Here is a 25,824-nt window from a genome sequence, read left to right on the forward strand (position 1 = left end):
ACTCCTTTCGCTTGGAGGAGACGCTCTGAGGGGATATGATTGAAGTCTATAAAATTCATGCATGGGGTAGAAATGTTGACAGAGAGAAATTTTTTTCTCTTTCTCACAATACCAGGAACCAGGGGCATACACTGAAAATGCTGGGGAAGAATTAGGATCAACCGAAACACTTCTTCACACAACATGTGATTGGTGTTTGGAATATGCTGCCACAGGAGGTGGTGATGGCCACTAACCTGGATAGCTTTAAAAGGCCTGGACAGATTGCTGAGGAGAAGTCGATCATGGCGCCTAATCTTGATCCTCCTGGTTCGAGATTGCAAAGGCCTTAGTGGCATCCAGGTGCTCCAGGAGCAGCAGCAGCAGCAGCAGCAGGCCATTGCTTTCACCTCCTGGAATGTGAGCTCCCAAAGGCACCTGGTGGGCCACGCGAGTAGCAGAGTGCTGGACTAGATGGACTCTTGAGTCTGATCCAGCTGGCTTGTTCCATGTTCTTATTAACTCAAACCTACAGAACAACCCAGCCCCAGACCACTGGGTGGTGGCAGAGGTCACCGTGGCCTTCCCCTCACAGCTGCAGACCCTGGCACCTGCCAGTGGAGCAGTGGGAGCAGTATCTTATTCTATCACAGGTGGGTGTAGAAGATGAACATGATACTAAATCAAAGGGGACACTTAGTCCCAACTGTCAGCAAGTCTGACAGCACTCAAGTCAAGGAAATCACATCTGGTGCCATGAACAAGTGTACATCAGTTTAAGAACAGTGAAGAGCACCTCGCAACGCTTGTTCTTCCCAAGAAAACACCTGCTGGGATCCAAAGGAATACACGGTTGGTTCCGTGGTAGCCAAGAGGACTTCACTTCCTGTGCTACTTTAATGGGACTTCCAACAGTAGCTTAAGTTAGGCTGATGATCACAGAAACAAAATGCAAGCCATGGAGTATATTCTCTTTTTAAAAATGAGGGGGGGCAGCTATAACCAGGCCTCTCAACACCAGCCCAAACTCCCTGAGGCTATGCAGAACTAGCAGCGCTAATCTCTTGGCCCTCACAGATCAGTTCGGGCTGCTAAAGACACAGGCAGGCTCCGGGTGGAAGGCCTGCACGTTGTTCTGAGGGGAACAAAACAAATGCCCCTAAAAAACTTGTGACGATGAGACCCAAGTTCTACAAATCAACACATGGAAACGAAAGTGGTTCCACATAAATGTTAAGTTTCCATGCTAGCTTTCTCACTGCAGCTATCTGTAAGCATTTTTGGAGAGCTGAATTTGATGCAGAAGGCAGTTTGGGAAAACTGACTGCAAAGGCAGCAAAGAATGAACAGATACTGCTTGAACGGTTTCAGGCTGTAAGGACTAGAAACTCTGGCGGTGTTGTTTAACTAGAAACTAAAAGTGGCTTTTCTGCAAAGGTGGCATAGAAATTTTTGCAAGCAAATAAACTACTTGAGTTCAACCTTCAGGTGTGGAATCCCACCCGAAATCCCACACACATGTGGAAATGGGAAAAGCTACCAGATGGACATTGGTGCTCCACTGAGTCCCAGCAGATTAAAACTGTTAAGCAGAAAAACAGAAAGAAAAGGCCACATTTTAAACCCATATATTGCTGCTAAGGGTGGAATATAATGGAATAAACCCATGAGGTTCGAGCTTTAACACAATAATAATAATAATATTATGGATCTTTTCACCAACTTAGCAGCCATTTCTGTCTATTCCGTTAATTTAACATGTAATGACCCAGCAGTTGAAAGGCAATAAAAAAGATGAATAGAGACGGATTCGCTTCTGCCAAGATCCAAGGCAATAAAATGATAATTACAAGTGTAAAGAACAAGGAACTTAGGCAAAAGAGCATTTTCTTCCAATTTTTTTATTTCAGTCCCTATAATGGCTTATATAAATTCAATCCATTATTGGCTGCCAAACAAAGAATCAGGCTGCTTTCAGGAGACATAATGAACAAATGGCTTTCATCCATATATTCATAGCTTGGAAAGCTGGGGTAAAAGACTTCTCTATGTGCTATTAAATTTCATACTAAGCCCCATTAACCAGTTGGTCTTCACCTCCTGTTGGGAGGATATCACGGCTCCCATGTAGAGGAGCAGATCTTACCCCTTCATTCTCTACCACCAGGTAGGTGACATGGAGCATGAACCAAGCCCTTGCAATGTCAAATTGTGCCCAGAAAAGTACTAACTTGAGCCAACCCTGCTTTAGCTTCTCAGCAACGTCAAATTTGGGCTAGTCTGGGCTATTCAGATGCTGCGTGTGCTGCTTGAGCTGTGGTTTCCCACTAGAGGTAACGGGGATGATTAGATGGGACTGGGCTTTTCAGCTGTGAAACTCTTTCCCTTGTGAGCTCCATTCAGTTTCCCTCTTCTCAGCTTTTAAAATCAAGCTTAAAGAAGAAGAAGAAGAAGAGGAGGAGGAAGAGGAGGTTGATTTATCCCTCCTGCAGGAGACTCCAAAGGGGCTGGACAATCTCCTTTTGCACTTTTCCTCACAACAAACACCCTGTGAGGTGGGTGGGCTGAGAGCCCGGTAGCTGTAACTAGCCCAAGGTCACCCAGCTGGCGCGTGTGGGGAGGTACTGAATTCCCCCAGATAAGCCCCCCCACAGCTCAGGCGCAGAGCTGGGAATCAAACCCGTTCCTCCAGATTAGATACCGAGTTTTAACCTCCTACGCCACACTGCTGAAAGCAGCATGAATAATTGAAAACTTCTTACAATTCTATAGCATTTGTGTACTCACCCGGATATCTACTGTGTTGGGTGGTGGTTCATTACTATTGTTTGATATTTTTGTCTGATTTAATTGTTACTTTAAACTTCTTCACAGCTCTGTTGGAATAAAAAGGTGGAACAGAAATGGCATTTTAATTTCAAAAAACAGCGAAGTGTGAAAAGGCTGTGGCTACCCATTTCATGCAGAGGCTATGAAGTTGAAGAGCGGCCGCCACTGAGGTGCTTCTTACAGGAGCACCGGATCGCAGCAGAAGAAAGCGGCTGCAATAACCGGGCTAATAAACATGGATGTAGGACAATTAAAACCACTTGTGTGGGGCTTCACAGATCTCCCCAAATCGAGTCTGCCCCATGTTATTTCCCCAACCAGTGTTTTTGAAAATAGCTAAACTAGCGATCCTTTTCAAAAATCCCAGGTTGCAGCTGCTCATGCTTAATGGCCAACCGCTTTCCTTTTGGGTGGCTCATGGCTTGCTTTCTGTGTAGCTACGCAGAAGCAAGTCGTGAATTTGTGGGATATTGCTATGGGACACTGAATTTGTGGACGCCAGGGACAAGTTGTGGGATGTTGAGGCTGTGGGTCCATTCATGAATGCCTGCGTAGCTATGCATGTGTTCAGTTCTGGTCGCCACATCTCAAAAAGGATATCAAGGAGATAGAAAAAAGTGCAGAGAAAGGCAACGAGGATGATTGAGGGATTGGAGCACCTTCCCTTATGAGGAGAGGCTGGGAAGCTTTTGGGACTCTTTCGCTTGAGAGGAGACGGGTTGAGGGGGGGGATATGATTGAAGTCTATAGAATTATGCATGGGGTAGAAGGTAATGCTGATGAGAGAAATTTTTCTTCTCACAATACTAAACCAGGGGCATCCATTGAAAATGCTGGGGAAGAATTAGACTAATAAAGGAAATACTCACAATGTGATTGGTGTTTGGAAATATGCTGCCACATGAGGTGGTGATGGCCACTAACCTGATAGCTAGCTTTAAAAGGGCCTTGACAGATTTTATGGAGGAGAAGTCGATCTATGCTACCAATCTTGATCCTCCTTGATTCTGAGATTTAAATGCCTTAGCAGACCAGGTGCTCAGGAGCAGCAGCAGCAGGCCATTGCTTTCACCTCCTGAATGTGAGCTCCCAAAGGCACCTGGTGGGCCACTGCGAGTAGCAGAGTGCTGACTAGATGGACTCTGGTCTGATCCAGCTGGCTAGTTCTTATTATTATTATTATTGTTATTATTCTGTTATTATGTTACTATGTATTGTGGTTTCGCTGTTTTTATGAGTTTTAAGCTATTTTATGGGATGGAGCCTGTGTATATTTTATGATTGCTCCCATTGATGTTTAGATAAAGTAGCGTTGTTCATCATTCCTCGGAGTTCTTCGGGATCGGGCGTATATAAATTTAAGAAATAAATAAATAAATAAAACAAATAAAATTATGTGCGGGAAGCAATTATGTGTGGAAGTTGTGCTAAGGTGCAACAGCAACCCAGATTGTTTCCAAGAGCCCAATTGCTGCCTGCACGAACGCATAACGCTAAAACAGGAAAACAGATTTCTTTATCCCAATTGCAACCCGCTATACATTTGCCAGAAGGGGCCAAAGGTAAAGTATTTCTATGGAAATCAATGAGCTTCCACTCTGGAGGAAACCTACAGCTGGCCTGTATCACATTTCCTTGTGTTAAAAGAAGTTATGGTTCTCAGTCCAAGTCCCATATCCAGCCTATCAATTCCAGTTCATTTATTTCGCCAACAGAAACCTTAGACTGACAGGGTAGCTGCTAACAGATGGCGCTCTGAAAACCACAGCCTGGGAACTCCATCTTTCTGGAAGTTAACTCAGCGAGACCAAACAAGTCGTGACAGATTGCTGCTCTTGAAAAAACACAGCGAAAACCAAATCGATACACAGCTTTCATTAATGGGAACAAGAGAATAACATCATAAACGACTTCCCTGCATATGATACTTTATGCTGAAAGCGCCCTCTTCAGGCAACTCCTCTGGCGAACAGCTTAACCGCTAGTTTTTTTCTCTCTCAAAGGATGCCGGCTTCAGACTGTGCGCTCTCTGCTGCTGCTGGCAGATAAAGAGTTCCTTCTCCCACTCCACCTTGCCTCACAAAACTATCGCTTTTATTCAGTGCCTTTGTAGTCAACCCTTTCATTTTTTTCAAAGTCATCCCGCATTTGGCGAAGCAGTGGGAGGGTCTCTGCCCACGGCCACGGCAGCCGACTGTCTGTGACTCTGATCCTTAAGTTCTCCATGATCCCGAGACTGCAGAGTGCTATTTTTGGAGAGCAGGAGGCAACTAAATACTTGTTGTATAAACAACTTGCTAAAATCAGGCGATAATGCTTCATTAATGCTGCCTTTGAGGAAGGCCTGCCCGAAACTTTGCCTTTTTCATTTAGAATAGTTCTGTAATTCCGCGCTCTCCAGATACCATGGACTACAATTCTACTCAGCCCTGCCACCTCGGGCCATGCTGGCAGGGCGATATCGGGTCCTTGAACATCTGGAGAGCTGCAGGTTGCAGAACCTGCTCTAGAAAAATCTGGTGTGGCTCCAGACCAAAAGCTACCGTAGGCCACTGGAGACAGAGCAGATAGGCCATGACTGAACTTAATCTTCATTTTGCCAGCCTTCTCGTCTTTGCTTATCACCTCTTCCTGACTCTGCCATCTCCTGCCCCCCCATAATTCTGGCAGGGTCATAGCTCTTCTGTTTGCATTCCCGCGAAACTTTCAACCACAATGTTCACAACTGACTTGGGCTGGCGAAACCGGCCCGCCGCCGCGAACAGGAAGAGCAATAGCTGTAGCGATCCAATGGTGTTGATGGTGAAGTAACCTTGCGTATTCCGCCAGCCCGGGCGATGGGCCAGGATTCATCGGCGGAGACTTTATCTTGCGCTGAGATGAAGACTCCGCTCCTACGGGAAGCAGGAAGGGGGGGATAAGTGAATGGTGTTATAACCTGTGCTTCTTGGCGGAAGCGCCATTCCTGCCACTACGGTATGTGAGCTTTCTAAGATGTCTTTAATAAACTGACTTTTACACCCAAAAGCCTTTTTATTTCTGCTTCTATGGAATTTCATAATAGCCCAGGCCAGTTTCCCTCTTATAAGCATCTTTCTTTGCTGACGCTGGGGATCCCCTGACGCCAGCCCCACTTGTCCCTTCACGCAAGAGACCGCCTGCTATCCCCGCTAAGAAGCCTGGCACTGCTACTAGACTCAGGAAGGGGAGAAAGACACTCCCCTTTCCCCAGGGCTGCAATGGCGCCGCAGGAGTCACGGTCGTGATATTTATCGGGCCCCTATACCGCTTTAGTTTCAGAAAGGAGCAGACAGCCACGCGGGTGCTTCTGTGTCAGAGGAAAATCTGCATAGAAGCTCCTGAATACGAGCTCAGAAACAGGCCTCAAAGACCTCCTATAAATGAAACCAGATGAGTGATTTTAGACCAGACAGCTTTCTATAGACACAGAGAGGAATACACAGAAGAACTGGGTGCAAGTGGTCAGTGATGTCCGGATTGACGAAGGTGGAAGCAAAGTGTAAAGTGGGGACCAGCAGACACTGGGAGGAGGTTCCAACAAGACTAATGGGGCTTCAGCGTCTTGATTTCTAATTTCTCGAGCCGAGGCAACCCAACTCCACGAAAGCCAACAGACTACTAACTCCCCGACCCCTCCACATCCACAGGACTCCTGGTGAAAAAAGGCTTTGACCTGTTGTCACTTTGTGATGCAGGCGGCACAGGTCCCGCTGGCTCTTCACTCTGTTCAGAGTAATGAGCGGCCCACGGCTTCTTCAGTTTCTTTCTTTTAGGATTCACCAAATTTGTCTGTTCATGCACCCTAAAAAATGCTACACTTTATAAGGGCTCTGGATCATCCACTGAGGGGAAAACAGGGGGTCAGAGGAGAGAGACATTTGATTAGAAGAGCTGGAACCATATTTCTTAATTTCAAACACAGAAATTAAACAACAAAATCAATAACATCAGTGAGTCTGATTTCTTTCCTTTCTACAAGGGATGGAGCTGATGTTAACCAACACTTAGAAGAAGAAGAAGAGAGAAGAAGTTTGATTTATATCCCCCCCTTTCTCCTGCAGGAGACTCAAAGGGCCATAACCTCCTTGCCCTTCCCCCCCCCCTCACAACAAACACCCTGTGAGGTAGGTAAAGAGAGGAGTTCGGTGAAGCTGTGACTAGCTCCGCGTCACCCAGCTGCATGTGTGGGAGGTACAGGCTAATCTGAATTCTAGATAAGCCTACAGCCTCAGGTGGCAGAGCTGGGAATCAAACCCGTGATTAGATAGCCACAAGTTCTTAACCTCCCACGCCCACTGCTGATGCTGATGATAACACCACTGCTGATGTTGATAACGCTCTTACCCTACACCACTGCTGATGCTGATGATAATCTACACTCTGATGTTGTTTAGGAAAGGCCGGTACAGAATGCCACCACCTTATATGACACCAATGCATCTCAGCAACAGATACTATTGTCAAAGCTACTTTTGTGGCCAGAATCACTAGGGTTTGTGGTTTTCCTGATGTTTTGCCACAGAGGCAGGCAAAACGTCAGGAGAAAATGCTACTGAACATGGCCCACAACCCGAAAACCCACAACAACACTCTAAATACTACACCCTACAAAACAAAACTCAATGCTGTTTTCAATAAAGAACATCATTTGAACAGGAAGTCTGTTATTGAACAGTCCAGGGCATGCCACTGTCTCCTTTGAACTTTGATGCAATTGGGTACACACACCAGGATACAGTTCCTACATATCATGTGCTCTTTCACTTATTTTCAAAAGGCAGGAAGGTTAAGGAACATCAGAACCCCCATCCCACCTAAGCTCTTGAGCTACTTCAGAATGGCTGAGGCAGAATCCAGACAAGATGGCGGCTCTCTGTGTTCCAGGCTCCTGAGAGTCCGGCTGTAGCTCACAGGACAGGGGTTGTGCTGCTTCAGAATGACTGGGTGGTGAGATCTGGGGTGTTCTCGTGATCAGGATCTTCAAACTATGGCCCCTCAGGATAAATTAGGAACTACACCCCATCAGCCCTGCCACTTAGCCATGCTGGCAGGGGCTGATGGGAATTGTAGTCCATAGTTTGAAGACCCCTGTCCTGGATTCACTTTCCTTGAGGCTCAGGTAATGGTGGCAGACACGGTGGGCCTTCCAGCAGCTCTGCCTGGCTTGCTAAAGGGCCCATTGTTGGACAAAGCGATTTGGCCAGTGTTTCATGCTCTGGTGACCTCTCAACTGGAATACTGTAATGCACTCTTCTTACATGGGGCTGCCTTGAAGTCGGTCCAGAAGCTGGTGCAGTGCGTGGCAATGGGCTGTTAGCTGAGGCATCTGGCTGTACTCACATCATGTGATGTGCTGGTCCTAAGGATTTTGACTGGGTCTACCATTAGCTCCCCGGATCCAATTCAAACTGTTGACATTGATGTGCAAAGTCTTTAAATGGTTTGGGCCTTAATTACTCGGAAGGAGCACCTGTGCCCTTATGTACCTTCCCTGACACTGAGGTTACAGGGGAGGCACTCCTGATGCAGGCCAGGTACGTGGGGGGGCTTCCTCTCCATGATTGCCCCAGGGTTTCGGGAAACACTCTCCCCAGAGATTTGCCAGGCACCCACCCTTTATGGGCAGAGCCATTGGGGAACTGGCACTGGGGCAAAATGGCTCACTCTGCACTTCTACTGTATCACTTAAAAGCCTTTAAAGCTGCTTAAAAAAGAAGTTTAAAAGTTAAAAGAGAAGCTGGCTGCCACCGCCGAGCACCCAGCCTCTGCCAAGTTGCTCTGGGCTGCAGGGCGTCTGAGGGGGAGGAGGTGGGAGAGCAACCCCCCCACCCCCCGTAGCTCTGCCTATGTTTATGGGTTTAGGGGTGCAGAAGAAACCATCCTTCTTCCACCTGATTGTTTCCAGGATCAATTTTAATGTGGTATTTTTAACTTTGACAGCACTTCCTCATCTCAGCAAGATCTATTACCGCCCTCAGCGCAAGAGATGTAAATGATAAAACTGATATGGCTGAGCTTCGGGCTTTTACCGCGCTGTCCCATGTTATGAAAGGGCTTCATAGAGCCATCTAGCCACCCTGCTCAATGTAGGATTAGCCCTAGAGCAGTGATGGCTAACCTATGGCACGGGAGAGGGGTGGCACAGCCCTCTCTGTGGGCACACGAAACAGAGTGCCCCACCCCCACACACATCTAGGGCTGGCCTGGGTCAGCTGGGCTCACCTTGATAGCATTAAAACCCAAGACCTAGTTTTGGGGAAGGTGTATAACCCTGTTAACGCTGTTAAACCCCACTGGATTTTCATGTGAAGAACTAAAGCTGATCCTTTACCTGGAGTAAGCTCAGCTGCTGGCAAATGGGGCTTGCTTCGAGCAACCCTCCTAAGGTTGTGATTCACCCGCTGGAAGAGTTGCACGGTTGCTTCAAAGCAGCCACCACTACCACCAAGCTTACTCCTGAGTAACGCATCGCTTTGGAGCCAACCTTTTTTCTAAACTAAAACCTCAGCATTCAGGTTAAATGGTCGTGTTGGCTTAAGTATAAATAAGTGGTTTTGGGCTGCCATTTGGGCCCTCGTCCAAAAGGTTCGCCATTGCCCTGTATAACCCCGACAGGCTTGTCCAGCAGCTGTTTGAAGACTGTCGAGAGGCACCAACTCTCGCTGAGTATTCCAAAAGGGTGCAAAACAGAGTTGTGTTTAAGAACTTGTCCTAGTCTGGGAAGGGATTTGCTGACTGGAAGACTCGCCTAATCGAACTGGATTCTTGTTGTATGTGCTTTATTTATTCATTCACTCATTCTTGTTTTAAAATAATTAATGAAAAGCTACACTGATCCTTTTGGGATTAAACATTTGCAAGAACTGTGTGGGATTGCATGCTTGCCACGCGGATTCCCCATTTAAAAATCCAAGCATCTGCTCAACTCTCCCACCAGTCCTCAGAAAAGAGAGAAACCCTAACACCCCAATCTGGAGCGATGGATAGCTTCTAAACGCGGTGCTCCACTGACGCAAGACACAAAGCCTCCTTATGTTGCAACGCTACTAAAAGAAATACCAAAATGAACGATGCTTCTAAATCAGGGTCTGCAACTCATGCCTCCAGGTGTTCATGGACTACACCCTATCAGCCCTCGCCAGCATGGCCAATTGGCCATGGTCCATGAACATGCAGGCCCCTGCTCTAAAATGAATGAGTTATCATGGAGCACCTCTAAAACATCTGATAGCACCAGTCAAAGCCAGTTGCTTCCCTGTGCTAAAAGATTAAGAGTTAAACAGGAAAGCAGGATCGACGGTGAAGCAGAAAAGGCAGCACAGGCAGCGGGAGGGACAGCACCAGCCAGACAGCCGCCAGCAAATGAGTCAGGCAGCAGCCAGCATCTTCCCGACCTCCTGACTGCAGTCACCAGTTTATCCACCAATCTCGACGACGAAATTGGGCGGGCCAGATCACCCTTACCGCATTGACGGTTCACGCTGACTGGAATTCTGATGGATCGTCTGGCGCTGGCGTTTCGACCATTCTGAGCGACTTTAGCCCGCCCATTGATGCTTCAGGCATTTGTGCTGCGCCGCAGAGAAGCAGGCCCAACCGACTCCCCACCACAATAATCGCTACTGGCTGCTCTTTACATTCCTGCTACAAGGAGAAGAATTAGTTTTACATCCTGCTTTTCCCTACCTTTCTAAGGCAGGGTCTGCAACCTGTGGCCCGACCCCATGCCTCTTTTGTCCTTGTATTGCAGCTCCGCGGCTTGGGTTCCTCTCAGTCTCTTCGAGAGTCACCAAGGCAGCCATGGCTAACCTTTCGAGACCGAAAGGCCCAAAATTGTAACTCCAAACCCACTGATTTATCACAAAGTGCCAACACGTACTTAACCTGAATACTGAGGTTTTAGTTTAGAAAAAAATGGCGGCTCCAAGAGGTGCATTACCAGAGTTTGGTGTAGTCGATGGCTTTGCTTTGAAGCAAACCGCAACTCTTCCAACGGGTGAGTCACGCACTTAGAGGGTTTACTTCAGAAGCAAGCCCCTGCCAGCAACTGAGCTTACTCCCAGGTAAAGGATCATGCTTTAGTTCTTTGCATGAGAATCAGTGGGTTTCACAGCTGCCTAACAGGGTTACTCACACTAGTTCCACCAATGTAACACCTGGTCTTGACTGGGGTGTCCAATCACTTTAAGAACTTTTGCATGGCCATCGCTAGGGAGCTGGCCACCACATATGTCTGTCCCAGGTGCCCAAGCTGCTATGATGCCCTATGCACCCCCAGGGCTGCCTCCAGTGAGGTTTGCCAGAAAAGAGAAAACCTCCACTTGATCTCGTCCCTCCCAGACCACTGGGCAGCTGGGTCCCCCAGGCCCCGATGAAGCGGGGTGAGACTACAGAGACCAAGGACACTGCCTTGGAAGAAAGGTGATAAAATAAATTATTGTCCTACAAAGGAAACCCGTAAGTGAACAACACTGCTTGCAGAAAAGTACTCTCTCTCAACTATTATCACTGGTTCTAAAATGGATATTTGCATGCTTGATCAGACTCATTTCTGCTCCTGCCTCCAGTTACCTCTAGCTGTCTGCTGTTCCTTGTTCTTAAGATCCACATTATGCACAGGAGCATAATGTGGGATCTGATGTCAGCAGGAAAGAAGACCAAAATGTACCTTGTTCATTAGCTTGATCATCTCAAAAGACATCTATCTATTTGAGGAACTTTCAGACCACCTTGATGGACCCAAGGCAAGTTATGATGATGATTAAAATGTCCATCAAACCACTGGCAGGCCCAGTAAATCCCATGACCAATCAAGCAAACTGCTGCTCCATGTATCACAATCCTCACTCAGCCATCAATAGGATGCTTTCCTAAATAATTCGCACATAATGGATGCTTGCTTGACATACTCCAGGAAGTCAGCTACAGAATCATAGAGGTGGAAGAGACTTTAAGGGCCATGGTCCAAACTCCCCTGCAATGCAGGAACATACAATCAAAGCACTCTGACAGATAGCTAGCCATCCAGCTCTCCTGAAAAACTCCTTCAAAGACATAAGAGACCACTGCACTCCACTGTTGTGAATAGCCCTGATGGTCAGGGAGCCTCGATGTTCAGGTGGGAATCTCTTTCTGCACCTTGAATCCATTACCTGGTCCTAGACTTGAGCAGCAGAAACTGGTCCACTGGACTTACCAAGGTCCTTCTCCTGGGGGCAGGAGGACATCTGCTGAGGGTGATTCTCCACCCTCACTGGGAGGTAAGAACTTGAAACAACTTCCCAGTTGAGTTGGTGCCATTTTTGGCCAGTACACTTTTTGGCCTAGTAGTAACTAAGAACACTTAAACATGAGTAACAGCTCAACACAGAACATGAAACATAAGAACAAGTATATACACAGAACTAACGACAGAGAGGGGTCTAGAGGTCCTGCCCTGCCCCCCAGGAGAAAGACCCTTTCAGGTAAGAGTCCAATGGACTACCTCTGGAGGTGGAGGACGCCTGCTGTGGGACCTCTCGAGCAGAGTCCTAATGGGCGGACATTGTTAGTTGAAGAAACATGATCCAGTACCCTACGGCCAAGGCCATCTTGAGCTAGGCGACCAGGATTGGATCTTTCTGTCGTCTGACAAACGCGGGAAGAATACATAATCAAATAGGTCTCCTTGTGATCTCTCCACAGCTCGTCGGGCAAGAGGGGCCTTGATTGGTTGTCAAAAGACTCTGAATAGAGCCTGCCAGATGCCTGGTGGCACGGGCAAGTTCCCTGTTTTGTAAGCCCTCGAATTATGCAAGATTTGGGGCTGAGCCAATTGCAGCAGTTGACATTTGAGCCCCCAAGGCCGGGGACACGACATCTTTCTGTCTAATATTCTCCAATCCAGAGAATAAAGGATTTAAGGGAACATCTTAAGGTCTAGGTTATGCCATAGACTTCGCCATTCCGTGAAGGCTGGGGGCAAAAAAAAAGTCAGAGAATTCTGCCATCGATGGCTGAGTGGTTCAGCTTTGGTCTGGAAAGGGATCTGTCCCAAGAAACCACTCTAACCTTGGCCAAGAGTGTTGCCTGAGTTGACGGATAGAATGCCAAAACCATCCAGCCGATGACGCCGTCTGAGAAACAAACCTTCATCTGAGTTTTTCTATCGGAGGTGCATTTAAATGAGCGGCCATTGCACCAAGAAGTTTGTTGGTTCTGAATAAATCGGATGGAAACTGCCGAGTGTAAGCCGAGACTGGAGCTGTTCTCTTAGGAGCCATCCCGATGCTGATATCGAAACGACAGTAGGGCCGCCATCTTAGGCGTGTGCACTGGCTATGGATGCAGAACGCGACCATGAAGTTAGCCCCATCGGAGTGTTCCAACCAGTAGTCAAGGTTTTCTGGGTTTATACCTCTGGACGGCACCAAATAGAGTATCTCTGAGAGTGCTTGCAGCCGCCTATCTAGCATGAAGCCCTTGGTCACCTTGTTTGAGAAGCCTTTCAAACAAGAGCCAGCCTCAATAGCCACGCTGGGTCAGCTGCATTACCTAAACGGGCCTGCATCAGGAGTGTCTGGAACCAGGGGAAGAAGGATTGGTGGGAGCTACCGCTAGTTTCAGGGTCGAAAAAACCATGGACGCCGCCAATAGGGGGCAACTGCATGACCGCCGCTAACTTCCTGGAAGATCCTCTGGAGCAGCCTGGGCATTACAAGTGTCAGAGGGAAGGTGCATAGAGAAGACCCTCTGGCCAGGGTGTTGAGAGGGCATCGCCTGTCGTGGGTTTCTTGATGGCGAAAAACGACATGAATTCCAGGGTCTGAGAGTTGGTTGTGGTAGCAAACCGCCAGTTGTGGAGTGCCGAATTCTGTTGGTTAACTCCAGGAAGATGGATTGAGGGACATGGCCCCATTATACCATTCTTGCTTCCAGGATCTGTTGTCGGCTGAACCAGTGGGCTTGCAAGTTGAGGCATCCTCGGATATGTTCTGCTTCAGGACAGAAGATGCGTTCCATCCGAGAGTGATTAGGAAACGCTTGCCAATGAAGTTGTGCTGACCGAGATCCCCCCCGATTGCTGAAAATACTTTGCAGCCACGTTGTCAGTCCGACCAACACCTGATGATGCCCCACCAGAGGTAGGGAAGTGTTGTAGAGCCAAGAGCCCAGGATGCTGGAGACCTGCCGTCACACCAGGTGCTTTGTGGTGATCCAGTCCCCAGGGTAGCTCCCAACCCTGCAGGCTCACGCCTGGTGAAGATGTGTATCTGCTGAGGGGAGAAGGAAGACTGTCCCTTTGCTGAGAGATTCCTCTTCAGGGTCCACTAGCAAAGACTGGTCCAGAAGCGAGGGCTGTGATGGTAAGCAGACGGTCCCGCTTTGAACATGATGCTCTGGCTGGAACTGTTGAGGACCCCTGAAGCACCCATTAGACTACAAGCTCATGAAGGCGCATTAGTAGACCCATGTGACGGCCAGCCGGAGCAGGAGAGGACTGGTGTGCTGAAATGACTTTATTTTTTATTTGGTTTATTATTTGGATTTTTATACTAATTCCCTATCCCTCGCGTCGACTGGGACACTAGGCTCTGGATCTTTTTGAATTTCTTTGGAGTGGAGGAAAAGGGTGCTTTTCGGTAGCAGGTACGAGGCCTGGCAGGTGCTCTACCGCGAGAGGGGTCAGTGTTTTTTCAGTGCCACCAGGAACCTGCGGGATGAGATAGAACTGATAGAACCTGGGCGGCGTCATTGGTGGTCTGTTCCCTGAGTTTCGAAACCGTAATTAGACACCGCCCAAATAAGGAAACACATGTGTCCTGTTCCTCATAGGAGGAGGATGGGTGCGAAGTAGGACTTTTGGGAGAACACTTTCAGGCTGTAGCCAGACCAATGGTAGAGCTCAACTGAAGTGATGATGGTTTACTAAACGCGAGTAAGGTACCGTGATGGCAGGTGGATGGAAATATGAAGATAGGCCTCTGTCAGGTCCTTTTTTTAGTGAGGCAAGGAAGTTCCCTGGGCAAAGTGCTTCAGAGATATTGGCGCAGGGCCTCCATCCAAAAGTGTTTCAATCAATATGTTTGTTCACAAACTGCAGGCTGAGTATCGCCTCCCAGTCCCCCCCGCTTTCTTGGCCCAGTAAAGGCGGCAGAGTAAAGAAGTGTGAGAACACTAGAAAACTTCTGGTAAGTCGCACGGCCCCTATTGCCTGGATCTCGAGGAGGTGTCGTATGGCCACCATGGTCCTTGTCGCCTTGTCTGGTCTGTTACTGAGAGGAGATGGGAAGAACCGGCCTTGGGAGCTTGGCAAATTCGGCGACATACCCGGGTTGTCACAACTTCCCTTGTCCATAAGTCCACATGACTTCCGTCCAGCCAGGAGCTAAGGCCCGAGTCCACCACCGCACCGAGATTGTCATTGCTTTGGAACCCTGGCTCTGGCAAATTTGTCTGAGAGCCCTTACAGAGGACCTAAAATTTCCTTCCTACCTAAAAGGAATCCTGTTGGTTCCAGGGCAGCACCTTCGTTATTGAAAACTTCGCTGGATTCCTAAAAGTAGCTCTGAGCAACCTGTGGTCTGGTTCTTGGACGCAACCAATTTGGATGATCGCTCTCTTTGTTATCTTTAGATTCACCATCATCTGCCCGTGAACCGAAGAGGATCCCCGGGCTTTGAAACTGTGAAGGATAAATCCAATTTGGAATGAAGATCAGCCTGCCAGGTATGAAGTCAGTTGCCAAGGCCATGCAACCACCAAGGAAGCCATAGAGCTTATAGCCAGAACCAGGGCATCATAGGTGGCATCGGCGAGAATGAAGCTCGCCATAAATCGCTCAATCTACCATCACGAATGGTGAGATCCTTCTGGCAGCGCAGCCAAGAACATGGTGCAGCCAGACGCATCATTGCTCTAGCTTATGGCAGTAGCGTTAAGACTTCATCACCATGCCAATTCCACCATAAGCTCTGCAAAGAGCCACCACGGCACGCTTTGTCCATGGTATCTGTGATGTTGCCTTCTCCATCCTTGTTGACCAGGCCTCCGACTGGAGTGGTGCTACAAGACCATCACCGACTCAGAGGTGTTTGAAGCATCTGCTCATAATAGGGTGTCTCACGAAGACAACCCTTTGCTAGTAGAGGGGGGTAGTCCATTTTTTCTAATCCTTTTTTTTCAAGCTCTCAGAATAGGAAAACAATTGATGAAGCCTAGACGGAGGAAAGAAGTCAGTGTTGCCTTTTACAATTCTTAATGGGCACAGAACTGGAAGAAGAGCCTGCTTGATCCACAGTGTCCGGGCTGGGTCCTGAAGGTTGAGGGCTGAAATATTAGTTTTAGCAATGAGAAAAAGTCAGATCCTCTACCTTAAAGAATCTAAAAAATGCTTCTCAGGAGCCTGTTACTAAGATCAAGCTCTAGAAAGTGATATCCTGTTCCTTTGTCTGTCTACCAATCCCAAGTAGCACGTGAAAGAAAGAAAATGAGATTCTCCATGGTCTGCACCTCCCTAGACTCCAAAGAAGAAAAGATTCTGAGAAATGAGAATCGTTGCTTCCAGTTTCCAGCTAAGGGAAGAAGAAGAAGAGTCTACTCGACACCCCTCCCCTTCTCCTGTAAGGAGACTCAAAGGATCTCTACAAACTCCTTTTCTCTCCCCCCCCCCCACAACAGACATCTTGTGAGGTAGGATGGGGTGAGAGAGTTCTTGAAGAACTGTGACTGAGCCCAAGGTCACTCAGCAGGAGGGAACAAATCTGGCTCCTCAGATAAGAGTCCACCGATCATGTGGCGGAGTGGGAGGAATCAAAACCCGAGTCATCACAGATAACCTTATGAATACATATCAGAGATACCAAACACATCCAGCAGGACACTCAGGAAGTCATCAGAGTCCACCTGTTCTTACTACTACATCACGCTGGCTCTCCAGTTACAACCTCACTCTTTCTTTCTTCCTCTGACAATTCACGAAATGCGGTGGAGGCTAAAGAAGAGTGCCATTCTGGGATCAAAAGATTTAGGAGAAGAGCAGGCACCGGAAAGCATGAAAAAATGGAAAAGCTTTGTAGGGTCAAATTGATGCTGGCCATGTCTCACTCTCATGCTCTATGCATGAGTTACTACTGGTGAAATGAAGTCTTACTTTCAACCCTGTCTTCAGGCATCCACACCATGCTTCAGTTTTCCACCTTGTTCCTTCATAGTTAAGGGACATCATGTGTTTGGGTTAAACGTAGATTTAGAAATACTGCAAGCAAATCCAGCCAAAGCTCAGGATATTATGGGACTCTGCAAAATGCCCCCCCCCTTCCTCCAAGTGGCAACATTAGCATTTAGAGTACCAGACTAAGGTCTCAGAGGCTCTGGTTCAAAGTGTGACCTTGGGACACCCGCATTCGTCTCAATTTAAATACTTCACAGGGCGCTGTGAGTATGGAAATCAGAAAGAGAAAACTTCGCAATTACTTCACTACTCCTAAGCATTCTGGAGGAATAAACTGCACTAGATCAGCATACTGTTGGTACTCACAGGACTAGGGTATTATCAGTGGGCGGCTACCAGGAAGCAAACACACCAGGCTACGGATTTCTCGGGTCGGGTGCAAAATTTCCGCCCCTTCCTATCTCCCTCAAGATTTTTTCCTCATGGGCATTCTTCTCTCATTTTACTTTGTGGAAAACGATCGCTGGAGAACAGGCCTTCCTGTTCTGGTGGGAACTACATTTCAGGGTCTCCTTGCTCAGTTTCCTAAAGTAAGTGGCTACGTAGCCATGCGGTGATTCCCCTCATTAGTGCGCCTTCTGCAGCCTTCTCATCTCTTACTTTAGAGGTCCCAGGTTGGAGAACAGGTCGCCTGTGGGAATCCATTCTTGGTGACACCCTGGAAATGTAGTTCCCACCAGAACAGGCCTCCAGTCACTTTGGTTGCTAAAGTAAGTGGTGGTGGTGGTGGTGGTGGCGCTGAGCCAGAATGCCATTACGCCTCTGGGCATTAAGTGAAACAGAAGTCAACAAAAGAAAGGAAGAGATAATGCTCACATTTATGAGTGACCTCCATAAAGTGGCCTTTCGCATAAATAGTTAGTTTGCTGACTTTTCTTTCTGGCTAAATATGCACATGATTGCCTCTCTACAAATAACTCGGTAAAAAAAGGTTGATGGTTAGGAATTAGAGGTTTATAATTTAGTACATATATCTTATTAAAAGTATGATTACTTCACTGACCCTTCCTTCCAACGCATGACCTCTGCCAGCAGAGAAAAAAGGGTCGGGCTGAAAGATCTAAGGGGAAGTGTGTGGCAGTATCTAAATGTACCCTCCTCTTTAAAAGAAGGCTTCTTGATGCCCATAGTTTTTTTCTCCAGCTGAAATTAACAGAATGACATGTGTCCTCTGGCATGGGCAGATTTAATTTTAATCGAGGCTAAACTTAAATTGTGAACTGAGGTTTCAAGAGCACTTCATCTACACGGTTCCAGTAATCTGCTCATCAACTATGTGAGATAGATGCCATTTTATTATTAGCACTTTTACCCCTATGTTTATTATCTTGGTAATTTTATCAAATGATTCAGTCGCTTGCGTGCGCCAACTGCTGCTTTGATGTGCCCAAATCAGACAAACCAAAGCAGGCAAAACAAAATGGCTGATGACACTGTTGGGATAGAGTATGCCCTCACAGGTAAATTATGTGAACATATCAGTGTACCAGACAAAAGACATACTGTGGATGAGACAGACAGAATTCAGACAGTAGCAACATTTCTATAGTTTACAACAGGGAAACAGAGGGCTTGATCAACTGACTGCCCTTTCACAGATACAACACTAACAAACCTGTCCTTTACATGCACATATCTTGGTTTGATAATGTGAAAACTTCCCTTTCATGCTTGAAGCAGCACAATTGTAAAAAAAGCTCCCTGTTTGGTAGCGAAGGATAATTGCCGTCAGGCACCTCTTATAAAGCGGTTCGTAAAAGTCTGACACTTTCAGCTCCAAAGATGCCTGCATGGTGGTACTATTGTCCGATGATACAGGACTTGTGTTTCAGGAAATAATAATGAAACGGCTGCCCCTGCTGGTTAACTGTTGATTCGATAAACAATGCCTGACATTTGAATACACAACTCTCACAGCACTCTTCATTCGCTACTATGTACACAAGCACAGTGCTTAAACATCACACGGCTGAGACAAATTACAGACAAAAGCTTGTTTTTATTAGCATTTTGGAATGTTATGTCTTCCGGAGTATCTCAGCACCTTGACAGTGGCAGTCTTTACCCACCCCTGGCTGGCAGTGACATTGATGATGATGATGATGATGATGATGATGATGACATATTTACGATGACGGCCACTTTTCCAGCTCAGCTATGAACTGTTATTTCCAGCTTCACGTTTGCTGACATATCAACGGCAACAGAAGACTCTTGAGTGGGGATTGGTCTTATCTGTTGGGTAATTTTTTTTTTCTAAAAAGAAGCCTCCTCGAGCGTGTAAAGCCTCGCTTATCAGCTTCTGTCTCCAACAGTATCTAAAATAGGCAAAGTCAACTGGAAGTTTATTGGACTACTCTATTAACTTTGGCAGCCACTATTCAATTACCGCTTCCTTCAAAGCGTGCCATGATCAAGCAACAGAGTGATTTCACATTGTGTCACAAAACAAGCTGTTTGTTGAAACTGAAACATTCGGCTGAATCTCCCTAACGCTGCAATTTCATAGCGCAGTGTAGGGTCCGCTCGGCCTCCCTTCCCCGGTTCCATAAGGGTGGCGATATGGCTGATCGCTTCATCCAGAAAGCTGCCCAGTGTGTGGGCGATACAACGGCTCTCTGTGTTTTATGGTGTTTTTAAGTTCAATCGTCAATGCATTCTGCCAGGGCTGCAATCTGTTACCTGCTTCCCACTATGAAAGCCTGGAAATATGACAGCCACACTTTAAAGCTTTACCAGTTTTACCCTGAAGGCAGAAAGCTATAAGGAAAGGACTCTTTAAATTGGCAGATCTTTCAGTCACTGCTATGAGTCACCACACCTTGGATCTAACAGTAAATAGCTCAACGTATTAGCCAGGACTGCACCTAGTTGATGGAGGCATTCCTAGCTCAATGTAATCTACCGCAAGATATATGTAACCAGCTCGCTATATGTTACTAATGCATGTATTCTTCCACCTACCCTGGCGCTCTCACCAGATAATTTAGGCTGTTCCCTATGTTCATTGCTTCGTTACCTAGAGTGTTTGAGCCCACGTCACCCGTATTCTACCAAAGTAACTCGTTTCTCAAGCATCTCTTTTGGGGAAACGAGGGGCTTATTTGGAATAAGTGGGATAGCAAAAGCCAGATTCGCCACAACTGCCTTTTTCAAGCTGGGTGCTTTGATGCCTTCCAATAAACGCTTTCGCTGATCAGTAATACAGAGTTCATTTATTGATGCAAGGTCTGAGACCTAACACTTGTCACATCAAAGTTTCCACTATGTGTGCTTAACCCAAGGCTTAATTCCTTTGACTAACTGAAGGCGATAATCCGGAATCACGAAAGGTGCCTTGACTTGACAGAGGGATAGGGACTATATCAATTCAAGAAAGGGCTATGGCTCAGCTCTCTAATTTTAAAAAAAAAAAGAGAGAAAAGAAATTACAACATATACTCAGGAGCTTCTTTATGCTTCTGGAAGCGCATTGGTAATAGCTGTTATAATCTCTAGATTTTAGAATAGTGCCAAGATATGTTGATAGGAATACTATTGGCTTCCATTGCATTGGTACCTTTTGTTAAGTTAGTTCTGAACCCAGAGGTGGATCCAGCAGGCTCTCTGGGCTTATGGGTTCCCCGGCGAGCAAGCATAATGGATTTTGTGTGTGCCGAGAGGGGTTACTAATTGCGATTTTGCCATGATTTTTGCCTTAGTTACTTCCTCTCAGCAGTAGCTGACAGAACTTCTGAAGCAGTCTAGTTATGAGGTGCACCAGCCGCAGGTGGTAGCTTCAGCCTGCATGCACTGCTTCCAAGGACCGGCAAGAGCAGCTGCATCCCAGCACAGCCCCACCCAGGAATGCCCAGCCAAGCCCCCCCATTGTGCCCAGCCCAGCCCCATTGGCGCCACGCCTACAGTTTGAATCCCACCACCATGGGAACCTGTTACTAAAATTTTGGGATCCCACCACTACCTGAACCCTGTGAGTAGCGCACCGTAATGAGGAATCGAATGAATGATCAATCAGCAGTAAAAGTTGATGCTAACCAGTCTGGAGAAAAGAAAATGCAGGGCATAAAATGTCAATATGTCTAATGTTAGCTTCCAAATCAGAAAACACCACCAAGCTTTTTTTATAAATTACATTGTTCACTAAGAGGCTTTTAAAAGAACAACCAAAGGCAGAAACACCGCATTATGTAATTTTTTTTGCTAACTACTCCACTATTATACACGATATCATTACATGATTTCACAAGTACAAATAAATACGTAATTTCATTTATTTATTCTCCATAGAGGCAGAGAGAAGGCGATTAAGAGGCTGCCTGCATGATAAAGCATAGCCAATGCAAATTTATTTTTGCAATACTGCATGGAAGGAATGCAAATGCCAGTTAAAACAAAGTAGCTTCAGGCCAAGGCGTGCCTTTCCAGGCACTGCATGAATGGATAAAAGTAAGCAATAAATTAGAGGTCGGAGCATAGTTAAGGGAGGAGAAACAGAGGGCTTCATTTGAAGAGCGCTGAAAAGGATAGACGGAGGATCAATCATGGCAAAATGTATAAAGGCTTGTGCGGCAAATCCAGAACCTTGAGCATGATGGGGCATCGCCTTCGAGCTGGCCAGTTGCCAGGACAGATTCAAGTTCATGCCTAAACCTAGTCTGTGGGTTACAGCTTTGCACTGGCTCCTTTCTGAAGATTCTGGGGACATTTTTTCTAAGTTCACCCTTTGCAACCTGAAACCATTTGCAAAATAGCTGCTTGATGCGCCGCTCTTTATTCATCGTGATATACTGAAAGTATTTCTATCTAAATATGCTTTCGAGGCACCTCATTTTACCACAAAACTCGTTCCTGATGACTTTAGTATAAGCTTCAGGTGGGAAATGCAGCCTAGGGTAGGAAATGCAGCAGGTTCTTGCCCAGTACGGGCATCGACAGCACAGAGGCCGTGCAGGGAGAAACAGTTGTTATGATGAATAGCAGTCATCGGACTGACTCCACAGAGCTTGCAGGCACCCAGATGAGCCGGAGAGACCGAGAATACCTGCACTGCACCGGAGAACAGGTAAGGGACTACCGAGTATGTCAAGGGGCTTTTTAAGATTAAAATGCATTAAGTCGGGTTGGGATGTTACGAATATATACGGTACTTCTTTCTACTCCGCCTTTCTCCCAGGGGACTCAAAGTGGCTATGCTGCCTCTCCACTCGTTATCCTAATAACAACTGGGTGGGGCAAGTTAGGCTGAGAGGTGTGATGGACCCAAGATCACCCAGCTCGCATCTATGGCGGTTCAACACAACCTCAGACCACACTGGTTCTCCTGAAACCCTGCACCGAGGGGAGATGACACAACTGTTTAGTGGGACAATTTGACCGCTTTTCCTTCTCTGCCCTGTCAACCAAATATTTCCTGAGCAGAACGAAGCGCCCGCTTGTCTATTTTCATTTGTAAATACAAAAGAGACACTTACGTCAATGGTAAAGGGATGGAAGAGTAAATTGTTTCACCTTTAGGATGACCCGCCGGAAGTTTGGTTTTAGTAAGTCCCTATAGGCACTTTTAGAAAGACTGCATAGGCACTTTATAAGTCTGGGGAATTTTAAATTTTTAATCCCTGTTCCAATCAATGTATTTATTTATTGGTGTTAGAGCAGCCTGCATAGCATTCGCTGCATCTGTGGCTGGCAGCCACAGATGCAGGGCGAACGCAGGATAGAATGTTAAGAACACGGCCAGACAGCCCAGAAACCACTAATAACACCCCAGTGATCCCGGCCAGAAAACTTTCTGATACCACATATTTTTTACCTAATTTCGCTTACTATGGTTTCAAGCATTACCATTTCTGGGTCAGGCTCTGTCATAGTTTTCCCAGGGCTATTTCTGCTATTGGGAGCTCTGCACTCTCTAGATGTTCTGTTGTCTGTTGTCTCGACATGCTGCACCATTCTCTTGCTAGTTATTGTTAAAGCGCCCCGCGACCACAAAGGCTGATGAGGCTGCCTCCTCTCCTGTTTGCCGCCTGCAAATCAGCACAGAGAAGAGACGGAGGGAGGGAGGGATGGATGGTGGACGGATGGATGAGGGAGGGATGGATGGTGGACGGATGGATGAGGGAGGGATGGATGGTGGACGGATGGATGAGGGAGGGATGGATGGTGGACGGATGGATGAGGGAGGGATGGATGAAATGAGCTGTAGGTAAGAGCGGAAGAATTAGAAAGAATCAGAGAATAGTTGAAATAAAATAAATAGGAAGTGGCCAGCAGTTAGCTACTGCTCTGTCTTCACTTATGAAGAGAACGGAGGACCGCTGGGCAAACTGCAGCAACTACAGGAAGCAGAAAATCTTGTTCATGACTTCGATAAATGGTAGGAATTGAGGTTGTCCAGCTCAGAGGAGAACACTCACAGAAAATCCTACTCATTAGAAGTTTTGCTGAGTGGCTTTGGTCCAGCCACACCACTCAGCCTGACCTACTCCTAGAGATTGTTGTGAGATGTCAAAAAGAGGAGAATGATGCTTTCACTGGGTCAGAAAGACAGAGTGTAATGAAATAAATCAGTAAGCTCCACTCACCCAGAGACTCTGCAGCCAGCTCCTCAGGATAGTCAGATTTTGTGAGTGCACCTGCACAATTTTGCCCCTGGCCAGTACCCATTCTTGGGTTACTTACTGCTCAGGCAAAGCAACAAGAGGCTCGCCTCGTCCCAGGGCCAAAGAAAGAGCCTTGGCCTCCTAAAAGTATATTTTGGTCAGCATTCCTGTTCTGAAGCAACATTCTACATTTTAGGTCTCTACTCGACACATCCCTGAGCAACAATGTGGTTCTGCAATGATTGGCATAAGACCTGCAACATGATAATCATGCTTGAGTTTTCGTTGAAAGCCAAAGTAGCACCACTAATCCAAGCAAAATGTATTTAATTTCCTTTTTAATCCATTATCCGCTATAATAATGCTCTAGGATTTAATAAGCAATAGTGGTACTCAAGAGCTTTGCAGAAACAGAAACATGTCAGTAGTAATCTCTTTCTGAAAATACCTACCCACCACCTCCAAACCACCTTCTTCTTACATAATGCCCATTTAAGGCAGGTACCCATATGAAGTGCTATTAATCCTGAAATACTTTAAACTAAGACAGAAAGATCACATTGCCAATGGGGCGGTGGTGGCAGAAGAAAGTGGAGGGCAGCAAAAGCAATGAAGAGTTTTGGATTTATATCCCCCCCTTTCTCTGCAGGAGACTCAAAGGGCTTACAATCTCTTGCCCTCACAACAAACAACACCCTGTGAGGTAGGTGGGCTGAGAGAGCTCTGGCTGTGGATTCAGCCTAAGGTCACCCAGCTGGCGTAGGTGGGAGTGCATGGCTAATCTGAATTCCCCAGAGGCTTCCCACAGCTCAGGGGCGGCAGAGCAGGAGAACCTGTCCCAGTTCCTTCTCCAGATTTCAGGATAGCCACACGTGAGTTTTAACCTCCTACGCCACCGTATGAAAAGGCTTGCATGAAGTGTAAATTGTTCTCTTCCCACACTATTTGCTTGGGTTCAAGTACTATTTTCTTGGTCACATTCAGCCTACCCAGTTCATTTCCCCAGAAACTTGCTCAGGGTTCGCAAAACCAAACTATTCCCAAATCTGAATCAGATGCTACCTATTAGGCCTGACACAACTATAACAAGGCAAGCATTCTTCCCCTTCCAGCACTCTGGATATTTTGCTAATAAACATGCATTTGTAAGCGTCTCATCATTTTACAACCATTACTCGTCAATATTTCTGTATTTTCAAAGATTCTGTTACAAAATGCTAAGCTACGTCAATTTATATTTTTTTTGAAATGAAAATTATTTAAAACAATTTTATGCCATTACATAAAACCATATACCATAAAACCATATACCATGCATAAATATTTCCATTTGGTTCTAGAACCCAAATTGCATCAGCCCCATTCCTGTCTGTGCAACATTCTCCATGGACTACAATTCTCATCAGCCCCTGCCAGCATGGCCAATTGGCTATGCTGGCAGGGGCTGATGGGAATTGTAGTCCATAACATCTGGAGTGCCAAAGGTTCGCCACCACAGCTCTAAGCAATGCGTGTGTTTGTGCGCCAAGTTCAGTCAAGTCTTAGCAGACTTGTGGCAACCCAAGCAAGAGGTTTTCAAGGAAAGTGAGAAGCTGAGGTGGTTTGCCACTGCCTTACCCTGTAAAACCTTCCTCGGTAGTCTCCTACCCAAGTACTGACTTTACTCAGCTTCCAACTTATGGTGACCCAGCAAGGGCCTTTCAAGGTAACCTAGGAACAGAGGTGGTTTGCCATTTCCTTCTTCTGCAGAGCCTTTGTTGGTGGTCTCCCATCCAAGTGCTGACCTTACTCAGCTTCCAACTTATGGGGCCCCAGCAAGGGGCTTTCAAAGGAGTATAGGAGCAGATGTGGTTTGCCACTGCCTTCTTCTGCAGAGCCTTCCTTGGTGTACTCTATTCAAGTACAGACCCTGCTTAGTTTCTGAGATCTGACGAGAATTGGCTGTACAGCAGTGGCGTAGGAGGTTAAGAGCTCGTGTATCTAATCTGGAGGAACCGGGTTTGATTCCCAGCTCTGCCGCCTGAGCTGTGGAGGCTTCTCTGGGGAATTCAGATTAGCCTGCGCACTCCCACACACGCCAGCTGGGTGACCTTGGGCTAGTCACAACTTCTCGGAGCTCTCTCAGCCCCACCTACCTCACAGGGTGTTTGTTGTGAGGAGGGAAGGGCAAGGAGATTGTCAGTT

Source organism: Sphaerodactylus townsendi, linkage group LG06 (genome assembly GCF_021028975.2).
Source record: "Sphaerodactylus townsendi isolate TG3544 linkage group LG06, MPM_Stown_v2.3, whole genome shotgun sequence".
Taxonomy (NCBI): Eukaryota; Metazoa; Chordata; class Lepidosauria; order Squamata; family Sphaerodactylidae; genus Sphaerodactylus; species Sphaerodactylus townsendi.